The sequence below is a fragment of the Rhyacophila brunnea genome, unplaced genomic scaffold (genome assembly GCF_057557595.1).
Source record: "Rhyacophila brunnea isolate RB1 unplaced genomic scaffold, BYU_Rbru_1.0 scaffold_76, whole genome shotgun sequence".
NCBI classification, from domain to species: Eukaryota; Metazoa; Arthropoda; class Insecta; order Trichoptera; family Rhyacophilidae; genus Rhyacophila; species Rhyacophila brunnea.
In genome coordinates this window covers 1,331,946-1,341,973 of record NW_028233346.1, presented here as the reverse complement: position 1 = coordinate 1,341,973, position 10,028 = coordinate 1,331,946, and positions in this window count along the sequence as shown.

The window sequence follows — 10,028 nt, the reverse complement described above, 5'->3', positions numbered from 1 at the left end:
ATGCTAATAAATCAAAAATATAAAATAATTCATAAATCTTTATATATATAATATGATCCACGGATAAAAAAATATATAAACTAAGTTACTTAAAATCGGTAATCAAACAAAAGGTATTTGATGATCATTTTAAGTTTTTTTTATAGCTAGATTGGTGCATAATATAGAAGGTTTCTTTTTACACATTTTGGAAATCAAAAATTAAAAAGTATATTTTTAAAATGTAAAAATTATTAGCTTGTTTTGCAACCAAAAGCTTCAAAAAACTTCATATGTTTTTTTTTGAATTTCTTAACTACTGTTTTACCATAATTCTTATTATGAATCAAACGTTAATATTGCCATTGATTTTGTTTTCTAAATTGATTTTTAAAACCTCTGATATATAAATTTTTATGTGTAAAACGTATTTATCACTTAATCTAGGCGTTGCTGCGACTTTTCTTTGCATATTACAAACTGTGTTTTTTTTGCTTGTTAAAATGCTGATTGTGAATTTTTTTATATTATGATCCGTAATTCACATTTAGCATCATTAGTTAAGCTTAACTAGAAATATTTAATCCCGAAGGATTTACTTATCTCATGTATATTATAAAAAATTGAATTCAATTCATGTTAGTATTTTTTTGTGTCTATTATAAAATTAAAAATAACAAATTTTTTGTTACGCTTTAAAAACATAGATCACTCTATAATTTTTGCATGCACATTCCAGTCTAAAAAGGGGCTTTAGAATATATTCTTAACTTGTTGTTTTACTTTGATAAAAAATTACAATCTTTAGAAACTTTACGAAAATACATACTAGTTTGAAATTTCACATACACTAGGTTTTTTTTAAAGACGTATTTTCAGTAAACTTTTGTTGTGATAGAATGTAAAACATCCATTCCTCATATCTAACTCTATGCTGAAAAAAAAGAGATTTCTCAATACCACCGGTCTTTTTAGAAAAATATTCTAAGTGTAAATGCGTTTTTTGTGTTTAAAGAACACATCTTTATCTGTCATAATTATTTATTGTGCCTATATACTTAATAAGAATTATTGAAACAAATTCACAATATATAAAAACATGGCAAGTATAACAAAATTCAGATTTTATTGATCTAAAAAATATATCCCGTTTGTGAAAACATTTTTTTAGAATTTCTTAATTTGTAAAGATAACAGTTAATATATTAAAATAATAAACCCTTATATAATCACCTGTGTAAATCTTTAGATGTAATGGATACACTCATTTATTTTATATGTGCTCAGAATATGGGTAAAAAGAGATGTACATTGATATATAAATTATATGCAGGAAGTGTTAAAAAAAGACTATTTGTATCATTCAGCCTATAATAATAGTCCGCTTATAAAAAAATAGATCAAGATCGCCTCAACTGAAATGAACAATGGTACTAACATCAATATGTATTTTCCAACCTGAAAAACCATCGTATACTGCATTAAAATTGTTGAATATTTAGAATTTTTTAATAAATATTGTGCGTAAATTCAATAAACCTCTCTTATGAACAATAAATATTTTAAATGCGCATTTTGAAATGAAACCACTAAATATTTTTTCAAACATAATTTTTTATTTGAATTTGTTTTAGCGAGCATAACATTTTTGTGTTATAGACATTACAAAAATAGTTATACTCCTATAAATTTGATATTTCATGATTTAACTTTTAATTTTTAATCGTAATGAATAATGCGCAGTTTTAAAAATACATAATCAAAGTGTAATTGTTATCTATAAATTGACATGCTATTAATAAAAAATCAAATAATTTTTGTTCCCGCGATTTTAACTATAAGATTTTTGTATTTCATAAATATTCTAGATACGTGCTATTTACTTATATTATTCGTATTTGCAGGTTTTTATCAATACAAATGCTAGATACGCATGATTTAAAGCATTCATTTTCAAAAAAGATGAAATTTTTTTTCCATCTCTGATTAATATGCATTTTTATTTATAATATATCACATTTATCGCTTTTTGTTGTTCTATAGAGCCATAATATGAATTTTGTGAGTTCATCATGTAATTTTAAACAGGAACTTACTACTTTTTTTTATTGATTACTCTAAGTCGCCAATATAGTTACATTTATAATTTATATTTCAAATATTTTATTCGAATAATAGAAGATATGAATAATTAAACTAAAATTCGAAATTCTTGATATGATTTTGTTCAAATAAAGAGGTTACAATATCATTAAATTAAGATTTATCAATTTGATCGTGTTATTTAATCAATAATCTTGTCTATCTACCTCGCAAAACAAAGTTTTTTATCATACTATAAAATTTAATGTTGGCAAAAAATTTATTATTTTCAGCTTTTTAATTTTGACGTTGTATTTTTTTTTGTACTTATATATTGGGAAAAAAATAATATTTTGAAAGGTGAAAGAATAATCGTTCTAGATTTTACCTATAATCATAGTAATCAACTAATTTACTTTTGCGTTTTACATCATAATATTTAAACCTAAAAGAAATTTAAGTTTAAAATGTATTAATAAAAAAAGAAATCAGCATTGGAAAATATTATGCATAGTTCTATGCTACAGATATATAAATTTTATAAATCTACTTGTTACTGAAAACATTTAGAAAAAAAAATACAAGGAAACCTATAGAAAGATCACAAAATTTAACTTGCCTAGTTTTGTATCATGTTTGCAATGTCATTTTTTCAGGCATAATATAATTTTAATTATTTAATTTTAGCACACTCTTTCAATATAATGGTAATTTATCCACAAATATATATTCATATCTTATCTAAATCTTTTATGAAAAAAAACCAGCCAAATTCATATTATGTCAAGTTTCTAGTTGAAAGTATTTTTGACATTCAATTATTTGTGTTAATGTAATTATACTTTTTTTGCAACGCTTTATGTGTGCTATTGTATTTTAATTTTGCGGCATCGGTTTTACAGCCCCACGTAAAATTACTTGAATTCAATAAAACTATTATTTATATATATTATTATCTTTTTGCATATGTTATTTATAAAAATCATAGATTCCGTCATATAAACGCTTCAATTGGAGTTTAAATTATCCAACATATACAAAAATTTTAATTTTATCATAAAAAACAAATATGTAAGATACTATAAAAATTCTTATATTTATTTATTTTTTTTTATCATATTAATCATGTATTTAAAAAATTAACTTTCGCTTTTTCAATTTTTCTTTACTCTAAAAAACCTTTTTAGCACAAAGAAAACCAGCCAAGGTCTGATAATAAGTTGCTTAAAAATATAAAGCCATAAAATGCTATGATAGCTAGATCCTTTATAAATGCGCAAAGAGTTATAAAATGAGTGCAACTTTTCTAATAAATTTTATTCTTTCTAATTTGTACATAAATCTCAACTTGTAAGCTTTTCTAAGGACTTTTATGTAGAAAATCACAGTTTATTAAAAATTGTGCATAAATACAAATGAATAGAAACAGAAACATACAAATGTATGTACAATTATATATAGGATTTATCAATAAAAAAAATTAAACCTTGATATTGTTAAGAAAGGTTTATCAGAAAAAATCTCTTTATGTTTTTGAGGAATTATATCAGTTAATAGGCTAAATGGTAAAATTGGGTTAAATAAATATAAATATTGATATAAACTAAGAACATAAAATTAAAAAAAGCATCTGAATTTAGAACACAAATGTATTAAAATTTACTTTTTCATAGAACAGTTCGAATGTTGATTATATTCAAGATGTATTAAGAAGATTGAAATCATTATATTACATAAAAATTTTGTCTATACCGGAATTTAGTTATGTACGAATACTCGTACAAGAAAAATTTGAGATTTAACGCCAATTTTTAAATATACGTTATGGTTTTATTTAAATTCAGATAGTTATGAAATATAGAAATTTGATATATATCAGAAATGCGTCTAAACCGTTTTTCGACCTTCCTCTTCTAATAATATGCTCTAGAATATAAAAATAAGCTATTTATAGAACATAATAAATCAACCGATTATTAATTTGGTTTTTTCTATGCACCTCTACCCGCTGTTATATTTTATCGCATCCATAAACTTCCGGATAGAATTTATGCGAGGATGTTACACATTTAGCAGTCAAAAATTAATTTAAAATACAAAATTTGTTGAACTAAGCAGAATATATGCTTAAAACTTGACGTTTGCACAGTGTTAGACTGTTTGGTATTGTGAAATATATTAATATTTTATATTATAAATTTTAGTATGCAAATTAATATTTTGTTTTTTAAAGAATAATATAATATGTTACCCTTATAAAATCACAACAAAACATATTGCGACTTATATAAATTCAATACTCACAATATAATCTATATTAAGAGTAACTTAAGCAAATTTTCATATTTTTCTTTTGTTTTGAAATTCGTCCATGAGCTATTAGAAACTTCATATTTTCTTATTTTCATAGTTCTTTTGTAGAATTTTCAAATATTAAATTTTAAAATGTGCTCAAAATAGCCATGTATATGTATATTATTATAAAAATCCGATGATACTGGATCAAATTTTTATACTAATGACTTTCCAAGGCAATTAATTTACGACCACTTATTACATGTGAATTATCAAAAATAAAGTTTCTTTAAAGCTTATTTTAAAATTTCAGATTTGTTGCATCTTTGTTAAATAAATCAATTCCTCTTTTTGGAATTTAAAAAATTCACGACTTAATACAACATTATAATATAGTTTATGTGTATTTCTTACATTATCATGCCAGAATATAATTTATTCACAAACAATTACAATGCTTAGATTTCGATAAATTATTTATTTCGACCTTGATAAAAAAATAAATATACAATTAATATTTTGATCTGTGAGTTATCACTATATAGGCGTTTTTATATCCTGTTGCAATTTAGTGAATTTAATAGTCCTTGTCCTGTTTTTACTTTTATGTTTTTAATTTAATAATCGAATGTTGAATAGTGTGATTGTTGCTTGTTTTAGCATCTCTTTGATCAGAGAAAAGCAATATTTACTTGGCCTGTGCATTTTAGTAATCGCATTTTTTTATTATCTAGTTTTTTTATGCTTATAAAAAGATATATTATTAAATTCCATTAGATTGACATATTTCACAAGGTCGTTTTTTTCTTTTTTGTCGAAATTGTTTTTATAAAATAGATGTATAAAAAAGGTATTCTTATTAACATACTTTATCAGCAACTATTTTTTTTTGTTATTCTTAAGTTACTGCATTCCGAATCACATAATAAAATATGATTGGCAATGTTTTTTTGTATATAATTTATGATTTTTTTAATATTTTACATTCTCTGCTTTTTTTTTGATTTTTTTTAAAGGTTTAATTATATATTTACATATTTTTGATTTATTCACATTTAACTCTTTCTAATACACCTAACTTTTAATTTTTATCATCTAGCTGTGAAACGTTAAAATTTTTATATAGTGTATATTTGGAAACATTTAAAATTTCTCGCTGTAAAAACCGTAGATTTATTTAAATATTGTCTTTTCATTGGCCTTTTTTATATTTTATTAATATCAATCCAAGTTTTAACGTATCCATGTTAGTAAAAAATATCAAGGGGTCAACCATTGCCAGGAATTTTCACATACTTACCAGACATTAAATTTTAATATTTTAGTAATAGCACCAACAAAATCATTCCATATTTAAAGAATCTATTTTATACGAACTATGTTCGAATATGGTCGTCTACCTTATCTAAATATACAAATACTTATTATACATTGTAATTTATTGTTATTATTACTTTTCTTTGGTATATATAGTTCACAGTAAGATAATATGATATAGATTACAAATATGAATTCATTAAAAAGTGAAGGCAATTCGATATAGTTTTAATCAATCAATTTTTAGATTATGGTGAAATATGTATGACGCTGCAAGTAGCACAAATAGTAATATCAGACATAAACAAGTAGACCCTTCAAAATTGTAAAAATGCCTATCATAAGTAGTAAATGAAGGACATGATTATATGGATGAAGACGCGAAATTATTGTCTTTTCTGTGCGACAATCATAGCTATAAATAATGGCGTACTTGTCTAAGCACAAACGAAATGGTATTTTTGACATAGATATCTGATAAGATATAATTTATTTATTGTATCATAGGTTAGAAAAATAAATTTTTTCAAAAAGGATGATATAAATTATAAACTAAAATCGGAAAATTATACAGGTTAAATAAATGATAAATTTTAACGCAGACTTATGCAATATTTATAAGGAGTAATATTTTCATTTTTTCATATATCATGCCAAAAGCTTTTTGGTTTTCATGCAATATCGAAGAGTAAGAACGGGTCTATTGAAAAATAATGACGGTAAATTAAAAGAAGAATGGCATCAAAATGAAAAAATATTCTAAGGTGATTCATTTACACACGTATATCTTATTTGAACGACAAAAAATGATGCTTATTATATAGTGATGTTCTTCCCTCCTTGTTTCTCATAAAATATTTTACTTCTAGAAAGAACATAGGAATAAAGATGACGTAAACTAACATAGAAATGTATATTATTTACTCGAGAGATGTTTGAAAAGGATATTACTGATGTGTAAAAGATTATGTAGTTAAGGGTGTGTAAAAAATGCCAAAACAACAGATTTATATTTAAGCCATGCGGGCTGTTTCCTAAGAGTCAAATGGATGTAAATAGTAATTTAAAAAAATTACACATAAATGATTCAAGATTCAGTCATAGCATTACCTTAATTTATTAAGGGCATTATAAAAAACAAATAAGAACTGCAATGCGCATATAATATTATCACATTAAACAAATTAACGGTTGAAAGACAACACATTCGGTTAGATGCAAACACCGGTTCTACATTATAAAACAAATATTATTATTTTTGTTCTCTGGGTGATGTTGGAAATTGATTTTAATAATAAAAGACAGCAAGAAGACTTTATATCAGTACGAGGGAAGTTTACATAGTAACTGCTCTAATATATATTGTGATTGAATAAAGTTATATTAGAAAATTAAAATATATACTGCACTTATTTATATAAGAACTTTAAATTTATTTTTATGTCGTATTAAATTCTTCAAAGAACCTATAAGAAAATAAATATCTTGTTTTTTCTGCATTAATATGATACATTGTAAATATTAAAAGGTGAATACTATCAAATATATAAATTCAAAAAAATAGAAATGAATGATTTCGCAGTAGATAGAAATATAAAAAATCCCCGAAAAAGTCTAAAATCATTGCACTTCAGTATGTATTTAATAAAATATGCACGATAAAGAAGTTTCAAAGTATTTTGTTTTCTACTTCTTAAACTATGCAACCCTTTTCGCTTTAGTAAAATTAACTCAAGTCAAAATTTATAGATTAATGACTGATTTTTGCGGGAAATCTGCATCTAAATCGTTTTTTTATTATATAAAATTGTTTTTAAAAATCCACACGATAACTATGTGCATGAAAAGTATAGGATTATATTTCGAAACTTTTACGAAAAATACATAATTTTAAGCTGCATTAATACTGGCAAATGAAAATAAATCTTTCTGTATGTGTAATATTGTTAAGAAATATTTAAATCGCAAAGAGAATTTTTTTTAAAGCGAAACATTTGCTTAAATATTTTACTTGGTAGAAATATCATCTTAAAGGTTAAGATGTCGCCAAACATTTATTAAAAATCAAATATTTAGACAAAAAAGAGACAGGTCAGCATTTTTCAATAAATTCAAAATTTCTACTTGAAAGTAAAAAATTTATTCTAAAATTATTTATAAAATGAATGGACACCTAGTTACGGCAGTTACACTTTCTAGATTAATTGAAGATGATAAAAAATAAAAACTAAAACATTAAGTATGTAGTTTTATAAAATAAAAATAATTTACGTTCGAAGGAAATCAAGTATATATATTATGAATCATAACCATGATAATTTTATCAATGTGATATTCAAGGGTGTATGAAACTATTGGGCATTCTGGTCATTTTAATAACATATATTATAGGATTTGGTAGAAAAACAAGGTCTCTATTTTATTCTAAAGATGGTGCAATAATTGATAGAAAGAAAAAAGAAAAAACAGAGGAAAAAGAAAATTGTTTGATTTACAATCTATAAACTTAGAAATATCTATAAGAAATATATTTGTTGCTGCCTCATGTTATACTGAAAAAAATGGCTATTTATATTTTAAATTACATAGATTTTTTTATTTTGTTAGCTATAATAGATTATATTTTGTGCGTTTAAACTTTAAGGAATGAAAAAAGGCAAAAGGCAAAAGGCAAACGCACTTATAATTAAATATGCTATAAAAAAATTAAGTGGGATATACCACATTATAAGTTCTGGGAAGCGGCCGCACATTTATTTTCAATAGATTTTAATGATATTGTTCACGTAGGTATATAAAACCCACAAAATATATTTAGATGCGCAGAAAATATGTTAAATTTTTGAGAAGATTGTTGGAACTATATTAGGAGCAATTGTCTAAACATCAAAACAACATAACCAAGAAAATCACAGATTTCAGAAAATACATAATATTATTTATCTTGTAAGTATAAAATGCGGTATGGGAGACGAATGCGACGCATTTCAAGTATAGCTGCTAATAAAAAGTATAACAGTTATTTAAAGACGGAATTAAGCGATACAAAATGCAGAAAACATACTCTTTAGAATTGTAAACAATAAAAATTTTGGTATAGACGATGTGAATACAAATAGATTTATACTAATTATGTTTTATTCAGTTATGTAATATTAATATTTCTAAGGTCTGTTAATAAAGAAAAATATTTGTGAAAAAAAACACGACGCTTGGGTAATTTTTGAGATTTATGTGACGCTGTCTAGGGATTTGTAGCTTTGAATTCTTACATTTGAATTTTTTTCTTTAAAGACATATTATATCTGTTTTTTGCAGTTTAAAGTACAGAGTTAATTATTATTTAACTTATATCTTGTAAGAGATCAGGTATTTAAACTTTTTATCTTATTTAGTCAAAAAAACAGCGTTTTTAATAATAATTTTTAGCTTTGAATTTAGCTTTTATAGTTCATACATTTATAAAAAGACACTAATCCCAATAATTTCATGGTTTCTTTTTTTGGAATCGGATACGTATAAAAATAAAGCAATTTTTTTTTAATTTTTGTGAATTGGTTATAAATATACTTATAGCTCATTTATAATCAAATTGATTGATTGATTCGGTTTTTTTTATTAATATATGTTTTTTCAGCTGCAGCTAGCATTTTTATAGCCATGAGGAAAGTATATATATAAAAGAACGGACTATTTGTATTTAGCTGTACATACATTATTAGAACTGTAGATATTTTAATATCTACATCAAAAAGCTGTGATTTAATATAGATATTTCATTTTTGCATGCTATAGCTTGCGCATTTATAAAAGCTTATTTTACAAAACTTTTCTGATCTAAGCATATTTCTAATGTTTCTATTTTTGATCACAAACTAATAATAAACACAAGTAACATCACTTATATAATAAAAACCTTTAAAATTTGAATTCAAATTCTGTTATATTTATTTTACGTAATTACATTTCGTTACTCGTATCATCGTGTATATATCTTTTTTCAGCATTAAATCTTACAAACAGTATATAGATTGTTTAGATGTTTAAAATTACTTCCTCATTCTAGCTATATTGCGGATTTTTTAAGTTTTAGATTACGATAAAGGCATTCAAAGCTTGATAATCATAATTTTCTATAAGCATGCATTTAAGTGCTGCAATTTATGTTTCGTGTTCATACCTTAGTCGACAATTTATAAAAACTATATTTACATTCTGAAATGTTTTTATCGTTTATCTTTAAGATTATAAGTGCCTTAATTTTTATAAAACATCACTTCTTATTCTCAAATGTCTATATTTTACACCATGATCGGTAATTTATATTACTTTTGTTTTTTTAAACTTCAATACGT